The sequence below is a fragment of the Manis javanica genome, chromosome 6 (genome assembly GCF_040802235.1).
Source record: "Manis javanica isolate MJ-LG chromosome 6, MJ_LKY, whole genome shotgun sequence".
Lineage (NCBI taxonomy): Eukaryota > Metazoa > Chordata > Mammalia > Pholidota > Manidae > Manis > Manis javanica.
Window position 1 is genome coordinate 19,153,737 of NC_133161.1, and position 17,626 is coordinate 19,171,362.

General features: G+C 44.5%; 1 long non-coding RNA gene across 1 annotated transcript; it reads left to right on the top strand.

Moving 5' to 3' along the window:
• Positions 1-11,648: 11,648 nt before the first annotated feature.
• LOC140850065 (uncharacterized) lies at positions 11,649-17,363 on the top strand. Its single transcript, XR_012132806.1, has 3 exons — positions 11,649-11,815; positions 13,292-13,349; positions 17,147-17,363. It is a non-coding gene; the product is annotated as an uncharacterized lncRNA (long non-coding RNA).
• The last annotated feature ends 263 nt before the right edge of the window (positions 17,364-17,626 follow it).

Here is a 17,626-nt window from a genome sequence, read left to right on the forward strand (position 1 = left end):
AGCCACCTCTTCACCTCCAACTTTGAATCTCCACTGTATGGTCCTTGGGATGCATCCGTTCCTTCAACAAAGTCTATTAAATGTTTATGATGTACCAGTCATGGTAAGGACTGGGGATGGAATATGGCTAAGACAGACTTTTTTGAGTTGGTCAGTCTAGCTGATTTTGAGATTATAATAAGATGTCCAAATGTTTGGAAAGTGCTTTTGATATCATGAAATGCCAACTCTTAAATTTTTACCTGCTCATTGTAGGCACTGAATGTACAAGCTTCCCATGATCCTATGAAAACAGTATAGTTCACTTAACTGTCAGTATGGTAGAGACTAAACATTGCTTGCATTCTGTGCATTTATTTGCTGAAAAGTTTAAGAAGTGTATCAATTGTTTAGCTCCCTGTAAAATCTCCAGGCCCCAGAAAAAATGGTAATGAAATATCTGAGCTGAAACTTGACAATGAGTTTCACCAAAGAATGAATAGAGATGAGAAGTGTGATTATGCAGGACTGATTTTTTTTTAATGCCAGATGATAATAACCAAACTCTCACTAATGGAGAAGAATGCAGCAGAGGAAATGTTGTATCCATGAACTTAAAAATTCTTCTCATGCTCAAATAACTTGCATTCCATTTGGGAAAATGCCCTATTCTAAGGAGCATAAGTCAACAGGCAAGTTGTCCCATGATTGGAGATGGGGGCAAACTTCTGTTACCCGCTTACCTGTAATGTCATGCGTAAGTGATTGTTCATGGGAGTGCTACCTCTGGGCTCAAGGATTTTAACTAGAAGAATGTTTTTATGATGAAATGTATGAATGAGTGACCTATATATTTTTTAACCAAGCCTGGTGTCTTTTAAACAGGAGGGGCAAATATTGGAAGTGAGATGGGCATATAAGGGCAATGAGTAACCTATATATTTTTTAACCAGGGAAAAGTAGTACTATTCCTTCACCAATGATTCTAAAGCTACACCGATGAAGAAAAATAATCGCCGTTTTATCAATCCATGTAGGCTCTGAAATAAAAGGGGCCTGGAATAGGGAAAGAATCCAGTGGACCCCTTTAGCCTAAGTTTTGTCAAATGAGAATCAAGGATGGTCCTGTTCAGGTGTCATTTTAGTGGCTGGTTTAGAGTTCACACCTCTGGTACTATCCAAATACCTAGGTCAGTCTACTTACCTCTAATTAAAGAACATCTAGAGCTTTTTCTTTTCAAATTATTTAATAGTTAAGAATGAAAATAAGCTATGGATAAATAAGGTTTTAGTTCATATTCTGTCCCTACTTCTTTCCTCTGTGCCTCAATTTTTTAAATCACAAATGTGTAGGTTTTAAAATGTATGGATTTTATTGCTTCCTGTTCCTTCCAACACCCTAAAATCACAGCCCTCTCACACCACTCAGTTAGTTGTTCAGGAGTTAGGAAACTGGGGAAGTCGTAGTTGAAGATCTTCTCCAGCTTTGCCTGGAACCAAGCACAGTGCCCTCTGTCATCTCAGCGGGCTGTGTGTAAACTGGGGTGGGCAGGGAATTGAGGCAGGACTCTGGGGGCCAGGCAGGGTCTAAGGGCTTATTCCATCTTTTGGAAGTGCTTCTGGAATAAACATTTGGTGAGGAGGCAGGGGAATGTCCAGAAAGGGGGTTGCCAATGCAACCCCAAAATGTGCATTCTCTAGACATGTTGGCTTCTCCCTCTCTGGCCTGGTGTCTTTTAAACAGGAGGGACAAATATCAGAAGTGACATGGGCATATAAGGGACTTCCCCCAAATCTTCCTGTAGCCCCCAGCCTAAACGTGATTCACAGAGAGTCCCAGCACCAAGAGACATCTAGCACATCTAAGCACGCTACGTCAGAGAACCAGTTCCCCTGTGCCTCTCAGTCTGTCCTCAAGACCCAACACCAAGCCCATCTACTCTGAGGGGCCCTCAGCAAGTAACCCTTCCTGTCTCTGTCCCCTCTCTGAGTTGTCTCAGCATGTATGTCAGTATTTATGTGCATCATATGTGTGTACATATGTGTAAGTGTTCTTAAGGTTTCTCAGCTGTTAAGACTGCACATCAGCAGAATAGTTAGCCTTAGTATACATTGTTTCCATGATAAATTGCACATGTAACCCTGTGCCTGTAACATCGGAAGGGATTGCTGGAGTGGGCAGAGATCTGAGCTCAGGTATGGGGAATGAATAAACAAGGAAAGGGGGAGTCAGCGAAGGAATTACCCAGAGGAGCCAGGTCACTGAAGTGGAGAGGAGGAGAGAGGAGGGAAGGGAGAGAGAGAAAGAATGAGTGATAAGGGATGAAGGATACAATGCTTCTCTGGAAGGGAGGTAAGAAAATCAGAGGCAAGAATAGGTACCACTTCATTAGGGAAAAGCTAAGCGTAAATAACATTCCTAGTTACACTAAGGAACCAATTTCAGTTGCAGTTGCTGAGCTCCAGGGCTTCCAGGGTGGGTGGCCACTGAGGGCCTGCTGTACACAGCAACTAAGGAACATCCAGCTCTGCCCTGTGAGCCCTGGAGCTGCTGCCCACTGGGCATGCTGGTGTCCAACGGCTGGAGGGACTGACGACAGTGTTCCTGAGCTGTTTTCCACTTGACTTGGAAGAAGCTGATGAACAAATTCTTGGAATGGTCTCAGTTGCTCCCATACCTCTGAACTGCAAGCCCGTCTGCACTGCAAAGCCTTCTGTTGTCTTGGCTGCTCCCCTGCCACTGAGCTTTCAAAGCAGGCAGCGTCAGGGCAGTGTCTTTGTTGCACACGTGAGCTCACAGAGTCTGGTGTGGGTGGCAGAGTTTCCACTCTGTTCCCTCAGCTTTTTTCTCAGACTCCCTGGCTCAGAAGAAAGCTCTGGCAGGAATCTACATGTATGATATGAAAACAAGATTCTGTGTATGCTATATATATAGTTGTGCACAGGTGTGAGATAAGATGTGTTATGAGTGTAAAGTGTGGTCACAAGGGCCAGATGCATAAATCTATTTATTCACAGCCATATACATCTGTTTGCAGATGACCTAGTGGTCTCTGCCTTAGTCCAGAGAAATACTTAGGACTATTCAAAATGAACCATACTTGTCAACATGTTCTAAAAGCCAGCTAATAGAAAAAAAAGAAAATGTCAAGTTGCTTCCAAATTGATCTAAGTAGGATTTTTAAAAAATGTGCCCAGCAAAAATTGTTAATGAGACAGGTTCTGTCATTTTACACACAAAACTGTTTAATGGTCAGCAATCCAAATTCTGGCTTGTCATTCAAGGCCTTCCACCATCTAGACCTAGGATTATTCATCTTTAAGACTATGAACTCCATTATTTATACCACAAAGGCTATTTTGAGTTACAGTCGTCAGTCTACATAGATCAATTTCTTGGACAAATAATTATTGACGTGCACATCCAATTTGCAGGTGGCGCAAAGCTGAAAAGGATAACAAATTCACTTGTTCAACTGTTATTGAACACTTAGCTCGGACTGAGCTTGGTTCTAGTACTGGGGAGCCCAGTGGCCGAAGTCCCCAACAGGCCAACACCGTTATGATCGATTTCATAGGAACCTTCACATGGGTTCAGATGGTTTTGCTTGATTCAGCAAACAAAACGAAGCCTCTGTTCTCTTGGAGCCTACGTACTTGCTCGGGGGGGGACAGACCAACGTGTCAGGTGGGGCGAAAAGAGGTGTCAAGCAGCTTGCAGCGGGAATTATTGGTGGCCTTAAAAAGGTGGCTTCTGTGGCTCAAAGATAAGATAATCTAAGAGCAGAGACTTGGATAAAGTGAAGGAGAGTACCAATTAAGATTCTAGAGAATGGTGTTTTCAGGCATTGGGAAGAGCAAATGCAGACTGTGAGGCAGGCGTAAGCTTGGAGTATTTGCACAACAGCAAGGTTAGTTGTGGCTGTGGTGGAGTAAGCAAAGGTGAGAGTAGTAGGATGTGAGATGAGAGGTAGCTAAGGCCAGATCATATCAATCCATCTGGCCATGGTAATGACTGGATTTTACTCTGGATGACGTGGGAAGCCACTGGAAGGTTTTGAGCAAATGAGAGGTATAATTGATTGTATTAAATGGTTACTCTAGTTGCCATATGCAGAACAGGCTACTGTGGGGGGTCAAGGGTAGAAACTGGGAGACCAATTAGGAAGTTATTCTTATAGTCTAGGGTAGGGACATGGTGGTTTAGATTAGGATATGAGTGATGGAAGTGGTGAAAATGGTAGGATTCTGTAGATACTTTGAAGGTAGAGTTGAAAGGATCAGCGGATAAGTCAGATGTGTCCTATGAGAGGAGAGTCAATGATTCCAAGGATTTTGGACTGAGCAGCCAGGAAAATTGAGACTAGAACCCACTATTTATGAAGACTGGGAAAAGAAGTTTATGGAGAGATAGGAGTCAAGTCAAATCAAGAGTTCTACTTTGGATATGTTAAATTTAAGATACCCCATCTGTAGTCAGGAACCTTCAGTAGGCAATTGGATATATGAGTCTGAAATTCAGGGGAAAAGTTAGGACTGATAAATAGTTTTAGGCATTGTTCAGCCTGTAGATGGCATTAGGAAGCAAGGGTAGGTAAAGAAAGGAAGAAATCCAAGGGCCCAGGAAAGACTGAGAAGGAGCAACAGGTGGGATAGGATGAACACTGAGACCCAAGGAAAGAAAGCATCTGCAGGAGTGCACGGGTGACCACCTCAGACAAATGTTACTGATACATCAAGTAAGTTGAAGTCTGAGACTTGCCCATTTACTTTAATCAATAGAGGTATATTGCTATATAGAATTTAGTTCTAAGAAGTCCCCAGTAGGCCAAAACTATTATGATTGATTTAATAGGAACTCAGATGTGGGTTCAGATGGTCAGGTTTCCATGCACAGGATTTGGAAGACGTGGTTGCACAACAGTTCATGAGGAAGGGTCTGTGATTTATGACCCTGAGTGATACATGAACCACTACATGATGGGCATGTTCAAAATAGCCACTGCCACATGGCTGAAAGCAGAGCTTCTAGACCAGTGGGACTGCAGTCTCTCTGACAGGTACATTGCCAGAACATGGGTGAGTGCGTGTCTGTCCTGAACCCCACACTTGTAAAAGAGAGGGATGAACCAGCGGGCCTTTAGAGAAATTTTCAGAATAGTCAAAGGTGATCAGTTTGGAGAAGACCCGGGAGGGCACTTAGCCATTTGAAGGGTTGTCTTGTGGAAGAGGGATCACATTTGCTTTTATAGATTGAGGGTAGAAGTTAAAGGGGAAGTGCAAACCACCCCCAATGTACCAGTTTAATTATTTCTTGCAGTTTTGTGAGTTGGTTGGGTAGGTCTTCTGCTGGTTCTACCAGTAGTCCAGATAAGAAACGGAGGTAGTTTGGAGTAGCATCAGAGCCAAGAGATGCAAAAATGCAGATGAGTATTGTATCTATGGCATAACTGATTACCCCCAAATTGGCAACTTAAAATAATAATGCTTGTTATACCACACAGTATCTGAGGGGTGGGAACCTAGGAGTGACTTAATTGGGCATTCCTGGCTCATGGTCTCGTGAGGTTACATTCAGCTGTTGGCTGGAGCTGCTGTCATCTGAAGGCTCCACTGGGCTGGAGAATCCGCTTGCAAGCTCACTCATGTGCTTGTTGGAAGGCACAATTCCAGGGCCAGAGGTTTCTGTTTCCTGCTGCATGGGCCTCTCCAAGCCCTATTCACAACATCCATGGCAGCTTGCAGCTTGTTTCCCTCAGAATGAGGGTAGGGTGGGGGCCTGGGGGAACAAGAAGGAAGTCATGTCTTTTTATAACCTGATCTCTGAAGTACCGTGCCATCAACTCTGCCGTTTGCTATTGGTCATACCGACCAACCCAGTACAGTGTGGGAGGGGGGCTGTAGGAGGGAATGAATACCAGGAAGTGGTAATCAGTGGGAACCATCTGGGAAGCTGTCCACCATAATGGGTACAATCTATTCTGATTGTAGAACAAAGAGCACTTTGCTGATGAATTTGATGTGGTATATGAGGAAAATGGAGAAAAGAAGGATGGCTTCCAGGCTTTTGGTTTGAGCGACTGACTACACTGATAACTTTTGGAAGAGAAACATGTTGGAGGTAGGGGGAAAACAAGAATTCTACTTCAAACTTGTGCAGTTTGTGAAGCCTTTTAGATATCCAAGTGGACAAGTCGAGGAGGTAGTTTGATGAATGAATGATTCTGGAACTCAGCAGAGAGCCCAAGACAGGAGATTAAATTTGCAAGTTATAGCCCATGGATGGGATTTAAATTCCAGGCACTGGAGAAGATTGCTTAGCTGTGGTCATTCTCAATCTTAACTGATGATAATCACCTGGGAAGCTTTAAGAACCTTGATACCAGGTCATATCCAAACCAACTAAATCAGTACCTCTGGGGGGTGGCTCTCAGCCACTGGATTTTTTAAAGCTCCCCAGCGATTCCAGTGTGGCCATGGTGAGAACCTTGGCAGAGGAGAAAATGTGAATGGAGAAGAGAAGGGAACCCAGAACCCTTATTTTTGTGTTAGGGCACAGGATGACATAGTGCTCCAGAGAAAGAAAGTTATGGCATAAGGACAGCCTCTTTTGCAGTGCCTGAGAACTGATAAATTTTGTGGTTGGTGGGCTCCTGAACTGCTGACTAGCAGGAGAGAACAGGTTGTGCACTAACAGCCCCACATGCAAAGGGCGATTATCCGTGGCCAATGGCATGCATAGAATCTCTTTGGAATTTCAAAATGTAAAAAGTGGAATGTACCAATTCCATTTCCTAATGTAACCAGACTTAATTTGACCCAAAGTACTTACCAAGTATTCCTCTGACCTTTTTAATTCTGGATAAAAGTTAAGCAACTTTGAACCTGACACTCTTCAAGGGGTAGATTCTGTGCAAAGATGTGACTGAATTCCAGCTGGAAGCTCCTGAAGTTAGGCTGCAAGGGAAAAGATATCCAGCCCAGCGTAACTTCAAATTAGCAATTATAACATGCCAATCTTTTAACATGCCAACAATTAGAGCATGCAGAAAGATCTTGGGGCAATCCATTGTTAAACTAGGTGTTTGGAGTATTTTTTCCATCTGTAGTGATTGGTGCATTGAGAGATCTGTTGTCTAATATTGAGGTCTCCATTTGTTACCAGCCCCCCTCACCTCAAACTTTTGCAAACTGGTGTACTTGAGGGAGCTAAGAGAACAGTCTTGCAGCTGTATTGTCCATCCTGCTTCCTGAGACATTGAAACTGTGCACTTGATATCATTAATTCATTTCCCATGACTCTTGACCAAGAAATCAAACAGGTCAGATTCATAACTGTTGAGTCCTTCTGAAGTACACAGCACATTCCCTCACCCTATACCTGCACCTGATCAAGTTCCTTTAAAAGCTATCACTTTGCCTATGTTTGTAGTGCTGCTATTATTAGGACCATTGAAGGGACCCAAAATGCTCTATAACTGGAGTCCAAAGTCCTAGTGAGAGATTTAGCTCTGCCATTTGTTGGTGGTGAGTCTACTGAGCCTCTCCCTGCTTGTAAAACGGAAAGCATTCCCGCCTTGCCTCCTTCCCAAGGTCATTGTCTGGAGAGAAGTGAGTGAACATAAACAGCCCTATCCTGCTGACGTAAAGGCTTGTGACCATCGCTGTATTCCCACTTTGTGCTTCTGCAGGGCATCTGCTTCCTTGCCTCTCACCTTCAGGCCTTTGCTGCCTTCCAAATCTCATGGCATAAGCCTCACATTGCTTCAGGGAGTCCTCCTTGATTGACCTATCTCAGCTGGATCATCTTTTTTGTTTTTTTTCCCAATGCCAGAAGAATATGGTATTCTCTTTAAATTAAATACCCTTTACTTGTATGTTTCTCTATAAATGTCTTTAATCTGTCCTAAGTGTTCATTCTGAGTCTGCCTTAGATTGTAAGCTTTTGAGGGGGTAGGAACTGAAGATTTCTCCCAGCTTTGCAGCACTGATCAATATGAAAATTATATACATTGGTATAGATTACTCCTTTTTACATCTGATATGCATTTCTCACTGATCTTCACAAATCAAGATCACCCAGAAAGCAATCAAGTTTGGGATGTTTGTAGACATTAACCTGCATTTATAGCTCAGTTCTTACCTTACTAAAATAATTCTTAGCTACTAGAGTCTGTCTAAAAATTGGCTATTGGCTAGTGAAGGAGGGGATGGAAACATCCATTTTTACCTTTCATTAGCAGGAACATGTCTTCATCAACACACTCCATGGGGATTTCTGTGTCACTGTCCTTCCTTTTCTTTCAAGCCCAGTGACATTCGAAATGAATCACTGTCTAAACGTGGAGACTGTCATTCTGCATGCACAACTGTGTGTGCTTGAGGGCCATCCCAGTCTGTGATGGTAAGCAGGGCTCTGACCTTATGGGGGAGAGTGTTCTGAAGATGATCCTCCATGAGCCTGAAAGTGGCATAAACCATGATCTGATATTTTCTGAACCTTCACGGGAACGAGAGGACTCAAGCTGATGCTTTGTGGATTTTATAAAATGGATATATGTTGTAGACTTCTGTAGTACAGCAGAAACAACACCATTCTTGAAGGCAGGAGACAGCATGACAGAAGTCCTGCTCTTTTCTAACTAGTTGTGTGACCCTGGGCAAGCCATCTTGGGGCAATCCATTGTTAAACTAGGTACCCCTCTGGACCTCAAGGAGTTGAACTGGATCGTCTTAATTTCCTTAAAGCTCCAGGGTTCTACTGACTGCTCTGAGACAATGTGACCCAATCAAAAAGGACTTAACAATTTTTTTCTTGGTCTCCTAAAGTTTCTGTTGCTCTGGAGAGGTGGTGGGGAGAGTAGGACTATTCTCTCCCACGAGTGATATCCAGAAAGGGTTGCTTTCTGGATGTCCAACAATTACGTACGTACAGATGGTGAAAGGGGATCTGAAACCAGAAAGTGGAAATGGGGGGAAAAAAAGAGGAAAGAAAAGTAGAAAAGAGAATGTTCTTGTGTTTCTCTCCAAACTATCATTTTTTTAGTCTTGTAGTAGATTTCTGATCATTTCCAAGGAGTCAAGTGTGATTGCTGATTGCTATGGACTGAATGCTTGTGTTCCCCCTAATTTCTTTGTGGGAGCTCTTGAATGTGATGGTATTTGGAGGTGGGCCTTTGGGAGGTGACTAGGTCATGAGAATTCATTAATCACCCCATGAGGTGATTAATGTCCTTAAAAGAAGAGGAAGAGAGCTAGCTCTTTCTTTCTCAACCACGTGAACATGCAAGGAGAAGATGACCATCTGTAAACCAGAAGAGGGGCCTTCACAAGAACCCAACCATACTGTGCCCAGCCAGCTTCCAGAGCTGTAAGGAATAACTGTTAGTCAAGCCATCCAGTCAGTGGTATTTATTATATGTAGCAGTCTAAGATGACTAAGACATTGATACCATCCAGGGCTCAGGGTGTGAACCTGCTTCAGCCCCAATTTAGGGCTGGAGTGATCCCCCAAATCACTCAGTTTCAAGAACAAATGTATATGGGGATCTTGCCTGTTTGGAGAGACTGAATCTATAGCCCTTGGGCCCCTGGTGCTGAACCCTAGTCCCCACATGGTTTTAAAACTTTATATAAAAGTATCATCCTGTGTGTATCTTTCTTAAAGTTGCTTTTTTTTTCTCTCTGCCAGATCCATGTTGATACATGTAGCTCTAGTTGATTCATTTTAACGACAACTACATACTTTTCCGTAAGAGGGCTATATCACTATTTATGTGTTCTGATGATGATGGGTATGTTTCCAATCCTTTCTCTATTAAAAATAAAGCTACAATACACACTTTTATGTATGTGTGCATTGAGCACATGATGTTGCTGGATAAAAGATGTGTATCTTCATCTTTGCTTGTTATTGCCAAAATGCTCTTAATTTATACTTCTACTGGCACTATAGAAGAGTTCCTATTATTCTAAATCCTGTCAACGCATATTATGTCCCAGACCCTTTAGCTTTTGCCAATCTCTGGCATAGTGGGCACTTAACTTGGTTCCAGAGTTTTAAGGGAATTATTTAAATGTTTCAGTGTTAATCAGGATGTTTACTATAGGTTTGTGACAGATGTTGTTTATTAGATTAAGGAAATTACTAGTCTTAGTTTACTATTTTTGAAACTATAAATGGATGTTGAGTTTTTTTCAAAGTTTTGTTCTGCATATTTAGAGGTGATCATCTCACATTTGAAATAATCTTCCTAATGATACTAGACCCAGGTGGATGGTTTGATAGGAAACTATGAGATGAGCTAAAGATTCTTGTTAAGACCAATTCTTTGCCATTTTTCAAAACATCAGCCTCTAGTAGGGCATCTCAAAAGTCACCTCCCACAGTCACAGTGTTGGAAAGGCATGCCAGGATTGTCATGTACCACAAATAGTTCATCATGTGTGAGTGGGATGTGCTGGGGTGTTAGAACTATGGGCTATTACCTGAAGGACTGAGGAACAGCTTGCTTCACAATGGGTTGTTTAAACAATATATGATTATTATGGGCCAATGCTTGGGGCTTGGATATATTTTTGTTAAGGTGAAATTTTCTTTGTGATGGAGTTGGTTATAATAGGATCAGATCTCCATGTATCCCACTTACCCATTCTCCCTCTGGCGGCTTGGATAGCGTTGTGCCCATTGCAGCAGCCACCCTGGCTGTGTCTAAGGAGCCAAACATCCCTCTAATTTGTGACCAAAAGCTTCCAATGGGACTCTGCTCATAAGCTCCAGACCTCTGATTTACCAAGTGTTCATCCGTCACTGATGGCCTTACTCAACTACTTTCCCGAGGTGTTAATCGTCTTCCTTAGCTTCTTTCCCCCTGAACCCTTCCAGCCCATTTAGACACAACTTGCCTTAGTCACACTAATGATGGATGATGAACGGTTATGTTCTGGAGGGTTCTGAGTTTCACCCCTGGCTGGCAGGAGTGCCCTGTCTGTCTGAGTGGCATAGCAGTCAGTCAGAGCATAATGCTAACAAGCCCCAGATCACAGGTTTGAATAGAGGCATATCTACCATGCACCTTGCAGCACTGTTTGTGGAGTTTAATAAGTTTGGCCCTGAAGGAGGGTGCATAGAGTGCTGTCCATCAAATCACTCCTCCAGCCTGTTCAATTCAAAGGACATGCCCCATGGGCCCTGGCTTCGTTGGACAATCTAAGGGAAAATAATTCCTCTTCCCCTGATCGCTGTGTTAAGCATATTAAATGTTTGCTATAATTACGTGCAATATAATGATTTATAAGAAATATTTATTTGGTCATTCAGATGACCAAATATGTATTTCTCAGATATATTTAGTCTTCATTCACAGTTCCTGAATATGCTTCAGAGCCATAAAGATGAAATGGTGTCTTGTTATTAATGAAGGTGATTCTCGGACTCCATCCAAAGTCAGGGGTTGGCTGCTGGGGGACCAGGCAGGTGACTGGAGGGCTGGAACTTTCAGTGCCACCCCTCCTTGCCCCACTTCATCCCTTCCTCTGGGGAGGGGTGAGCGGCTGGAGGTGAGTCAGCTGATCAGCCAATGGCCAATGACTCAGTCAGTCATGACTGCAATGAAGCCTCCAAAAAAAACCAGAGGGCAGATTTTTGGCTTTTTTTTTTTTTTTTTTTGGAGAGCTTCCACTGTCAGGGAACCAGAAGACTTCCACAAGCTGCCGAGTGGGGCTCAGGCTCTACGAGGAGAGAAGAGAGATGCCCCTTTGTTGTGGACCTCACCTTCGGTGACCTCTCTTCATCTGGCTGGCTATTGCTATCCTTTGAGAAGCTGGTAAATGTTAAGTAAGTGTTTCCCCGAGTTCTGTGAGCCACACTAGCAAATTAATCAAACCTGAGGAGGATGTCATTGGATCCCCTAAATGAAGCACAGGTAATAGGCTGGAGCTGGGGCTCACGTCTGAAGAACACTTAGCCTGTGGGATCTGAACGATCTTCTGCTAGGTAGTGTCAGAATTGAGTTGAATTCTCCACCACCCTGCTGGTGTCTGGGAATTACTGGGTTGTTGTGTGGGGGAACTCCCTGCCACCCCACCCCCTTGGAATTGGGTCTGGGAATCTTAAAAGATTACCTAATCATTCTCTCTTGCTCTCTCTATTTTTTCTTATTCTGTACATAGGCTGACTGTGCAAGAAGTTACAATATAGGCAGTTGCTTGTGGCATTATTAAAAGGCCCCCCTCAGCAGACGTGTCTCCTCTGCCGAGGTACCTGAGGTCCCACCATTGGTGGCCCCCAAGAAAACAGAACTATCGTGGTTGGGGGATATAAATTGTTGTCACTGTAAGGCTGTGATTAATGAATTAGCTCAGCCAGAGATTCAGGGCTCCCAGGAAGTACAACACAACATCGATTCATTCAAAAAACTTCTAACAAAATAGTGAGCATGTGCCAACGCTCTATTAGGTTCCAGTAACTCAAAGATAAATCCCGGGCCCTGCTAGGCCCTGCTTCAGAGGAGCACATAGCCCTGTGGCGCCTCTGGAAGAACACTGAGCTGCTCTGAGGGCCTGGGACCCTTGTACCGATCCTCCACCACATCTGAGAGCTGCCGAGCCAGGGAGCCCCTTTGGCCCTAACTTTAAAGAAGGAGGAATAGGATCTCTAAAGTCCCTTCTGGTCTGGTTGGCTACGAGAGAATAGGTGTTACATGCACCTGGTTCAAACATCAACAAAGAAAACCCTTCCCTCCCTCTCGTTGTTTCTCATGCCTCATCTGCTGGCTTGTTAGGGTCTAGGACTCTGGGTCTTCCCAGAGAACAAGACACACGGACACGGAGATGAAAATCCAAGCAAAGTCTTTATTCAGCCAGCAAGCTGAGGTCGACAGCACCTCCCCTGACACGCAGGCCGAGCCCGAGCTGCCGACCCCGAAGCAACTTTGGGTATTGATTATATAGGATCTTCGCAGCAGTTACATCAAAGCCCGCGCAGTTCTACAACTAATAGGTTTAAAACACACTCTATATTGTAACCAATGGGAAACATTGTAACCTTTTTAGGGAACGCGCCAGTTGCCTGCCCGCTTCAATTGTTATCTCTTGCTTACCCAAGCATGCCTGTGTGACTTATCACGGGTTACATCCCCAGGCGTTCCCTGGCTGTTGCCCACTTCTAGTTATCTAACTTAGGGTAGGCGCATTTCTCAGAAGCCTTGGGTAATTTACACAAGAAAAGACTGGTTGGCTCTCGCTCTAGGCAGTCAGGTTAAGTGTCATTAGTTCTTTTTCCTGACTTGATGCTCTCTGCACTCCGTTACAGGCTGTCTTCCCACTGCAACAGGTCGCCATTGCTTACCCTTCCAGGAACTTTCAGAAAGGTACGTATTAGCCAGTGAAAATCTGTATTCATTAGCCCCCTCTTATTTAACACAGGACACATAGCATGCTGTCAACACTGTCTTACGCCTTGCTTTTTTCCCAATTAACAAGATACCTGGGAGATCGTTCCATGTCAATAGGACAGAGCTTCTTCCATCTTTTCTTTTGTGTATATAGCTATATAGAATTCCACGGGCTGCCTGTTCAATAATTTAACCAATTCCCATTAGATGGCAACTTGGCCGTTTCCATTCTCTTGCTATTCTCAACAATGCCAAAATGTATCAAGTTGTATTTACATCATTTTGCATGCCAGTAAGGACATCAGGTGAAATAATTCCTGGAAGTGGGGTTTCTGAGTGGGGCAAAGGTGTATGTGTTGCTGTTTTGGAAATGATGTCTTCTTTCTGACACTAAATGTGTGCTATCTTTTCCAACACCAGTTCTGATTCTCTGACACCAACTGGGTATCCAACCATTCAGTTCAGTTCAATTCTGACACTATTTCCCTGGGGTTAGCATCAGCCTCCACAAGTTTAAGGGCTCAGTCCCACAAGACTGCACCCACTTCTGATCAGCCACAAGTGGGGTGCCTACAGACTGCAAATCCATGGGCTCCATGACACCTCCCACTCCCCACTTGATAACCCACTAAAATGACTCACAGAACTCAGGAAAGTGCTTTACTGTTACTACTTGTTTATTGTGAAGGATGTAACTCAGGAATCGCTAAGGGCAAGGCCTGGGGGTGTCGGGTGGATTCTGAGCCTCCAGGAGCCACCCTCCTGGCACATCTGTGTGTTCAGCCACCGGAAAGCCCCTCCAGATCTCCCTGTTCAAGTTTTTATAACTTAATCTCCAGCCTCCCTCCCCTTCCTGGAGGCCAGGGAGTGGGGCTGAAAGTTCCCACCCTCTATCACCACCAAATTTGGTGCTTTTGAAGACTAGGCCCCATCACCTCATTAGCATAAACTTAGGTGTGGTGGATGGGCCATTTCATTTCCTACCACTTAGGAAATTACAAGTGTTCTAGAAGCTCTTTGCCAGGAACCTGGGAACAAAGACCAAGTATATTTTGTATTACATTACAGAAAGATAAAGTCAAAATATCCTAATATATCAATTTACACTCCCACCCCTACCATTACTGGCTGGGTGTCTGTGCCCCCACCGTCTTGCCAGTGCAGTGTGTGGTGGGGCTTTGGCTTTTTGCCACCTTGATGATGATCAGTGGAATCTGAAAGTAGTTTTAATTTGTATTTCTTTTATTCTGAATGAGGCTGAGCTTCATTTCAAATGTCAGAGAGAGAGCCTTCTCTATTCTGAATACGTAAGTTTTGAAGAAGGGGTGGAAAGGCCCAGACATGGTGCTCCTTAGGAGAGGTGAGAGGAGGGGCTGGGGGTCCCACAGGCGGGGACCGGAAGGCTCAGGAATGGACTGAAGGTCGCTGGGTTTTTTTTTTTTCCTTACACATTTTTACTAGAGACATAGCCCACTTTCCTCATCTGCCCACCCCAGGCCCCCAGTGGCCATCTGAGCAGGCCGGTCATGCTCTTGCTGTTTGGGCAGCACAGGCTCTTTGGCAGATCCTCCCGGGCGAGGTTTCCTGGGTGAGCTGGAGGGACCCTGCCAAGGCCCAGCTGTGAGAGCCTGGCTGCTGTGTTTGCTCATCATGTTCTGATGCCCTTTGGAGAGTCAAAATTGCAGGGCAAGGAGAGCCCTGGCCTCACTTAGCTCCTGTCTCCATGGTTGACACTGGAGAGTAGAGCTGTCATGGGGGATTGGGACCTTGTGCACATCCAAAAGAGGAGAAGAATAATCAGTAAGATTCCCCAGTCCTTGAACCAGTGGGAAGAGGAGAGAGGGAGGGAGAGGGAGAGAGATGGTCATGCATCCCGGGGACTGATCTTCACTGTAGATCAGTACAGATCCACTTACATCCAGGGTTCCCTCATTCCAGAACGTGGGGCTGCTGACAGATATCAGGAAAAGCATGGTGTGTGGGTAGGTGGGAGGTGGCACTTGGAGGTTTGGGCTTCTCTTACAGAGTGTAGGAAGCAGCCCTGGCAGCCAGGGCTGGGAGAGCGAGCTGTCCCCGGCAGGGACTTCCTACCCACCGAAGATGTCACACAGCTGTTCCGGAGGACCAGAGACTGGCCCTTCTGCAGCGTGGATGAGAGACAGGGCCAGTCCCCTTGCAGGAGCAAGATGTCTCCGGCTCCTGAAGGGTGCCTGGACTCAAGCTCAGTCCCCGTGCCTTCCCACCAAAGCTGCACCCAAACCAGCCCCAAGCATCCATGCTTGGCAAGTAAAAGGGAAAGTGCCCCACTCTGAATGGTTGTTTCCACTCTGTCCATTTCAAAATGCTGTTAAGATACAGCTGTGGTTTATAATTGTTTCTATTCCACACGATGCTTAACTCAGTTTCCACATCTGTGGAATGCTTGTGAGAGTTGCTGTAAGATCTCATCTCTGGAAATAGTAAGAGTCCCAAAGAGCAGTTGCCCAGATCTTCTCCAAGCAGCCAAGTGAAAGAGTGGGGAATGCTGTTCCCCAGCAGCCCGCATCTCCACCCAGGCTGCAGCACACCTGCAGCAGCATGTTTCTTGGAGCTGTGATGGGTAGAGGTCCAGGGCAGCAGGATCTCTTGGCAGCAGCCTGCCTGGAGTCTGATGAGCAGCCAACTCAGAATGAAGATAAAGCACCAGTGAGCTTTGATGGACGACGGGCAAAGCTTGTCTTGAAATTGGTCTCTCCAAACAATATACAAACTAATACACAAATCAATGCAAAGTGTTTAAACCACCAGGAAAACTCAGCCCATCTATCACACTTAAGGAGAAGAGGGGGCCATGGAGTTTGGTGATTGCCTGAGTCCCCAAGGCCCTGGGGAAGGAAACTCTGCCTCTGGGAACTAACAGCCTGATCCAGCATCTCCCTCCTGAACTGACCCCAGTACAGCTTCAAGCGGGTGCATGGGAAAGAATTCTTGGCCCTAACCATGCACCAGTGCTGGACAGGAACAGCTGTGGTCCCTTGTCTGTTCGTTTCCCCCCTGGTCACTCACAGAGGGCCGCACCTTTGGGAATGGTCACTGTATCAGGGGGTCTGAGTGGCTGGTAGATCCCAGGCCTTGTGCTGGTGATGCACAAGAGGTGGTCTCGACGCAAGGTGACTGAGAGCCCAGCAGCACGCAGACCTGTGATCAGCTAACACTGTTCAGTTTTCATGTGTGCTTTAAAAAATATACGTGTCTTTATTTTTAATAAAAATTATATATATTAAAGGTGTAAACATGACATACATGTTTTATATGTGTATATATATATATACACCCATGTAATGAAGTGATGACTACAGTCACACTAGTGAACATATCCACATCTCACAGTTCCTCCTCTTTGTGTAAGAGCCCCAGAGATTCTCTTAGCAAATGTCTATTATTCGATACAGAACTAGGAATGTTAGTCATCATGCTTGTGCATTAGATCTCTAGATTTACATTCATCTCACATACCTGCAGTTTTGTCCCCTTTCCCCAACATTTCCCATTTCCTCACCCTCCCTGCCCTGGTAACCACTGTTGTACTCTATTTCTATGATTTTGGCTTTTTCAGATTACATACACAAGTGAGGTCACGGAGCATTTGTGTTTGTGTATCTGGCTTCTTTCACTTAGCATAATGTCTTCCAGGTTCCTCTATGTTGCAGATGGTAGCATCTTCTTTTCTAATGCTGAATAACCTTCCATTGTATGTATATACCACAATTTCTTTATCTGTTTGTTTGTTACAGAGGCTTGGGTTGTTTCCATGCCTTGGCTACTGTGAACAGTGCTGCAGTGAACATGAATGGCTGCCCTTTGGCTGTGACTCCTGCCCAATTCCTCCTACCCTCTGCTCATCTGGGATGACTCACTGCCTCATTTTCTGAGCAATTACATTGTCTGCTGTGGAACGTTTCTTCCATTGATTCAAGGTTGGAACTTTTGTATCAATTTGTTTATTCGAGAAATTTCTTAACTGACATAGAAGGTAAATAAATGTAGCTTATATTTATAGTGTTCCTTGTTGTTCAGGCTTTTCATGTACATGGTTAGTGGTATCATCTCCATTTACCAAGAGAGGTCAAAGGTCAGAGAGGTTACATGCTATAACTAGGCTGCCAGAAGGAAAGATCTGGTAGGAATGTGGAATTGTAGTTGTGTTGCTCTTCTCAAATCCTTGACCACAGAAGCTTATTCCTAAAGACTCTGTGTACCCAGCTTCCCCCGAG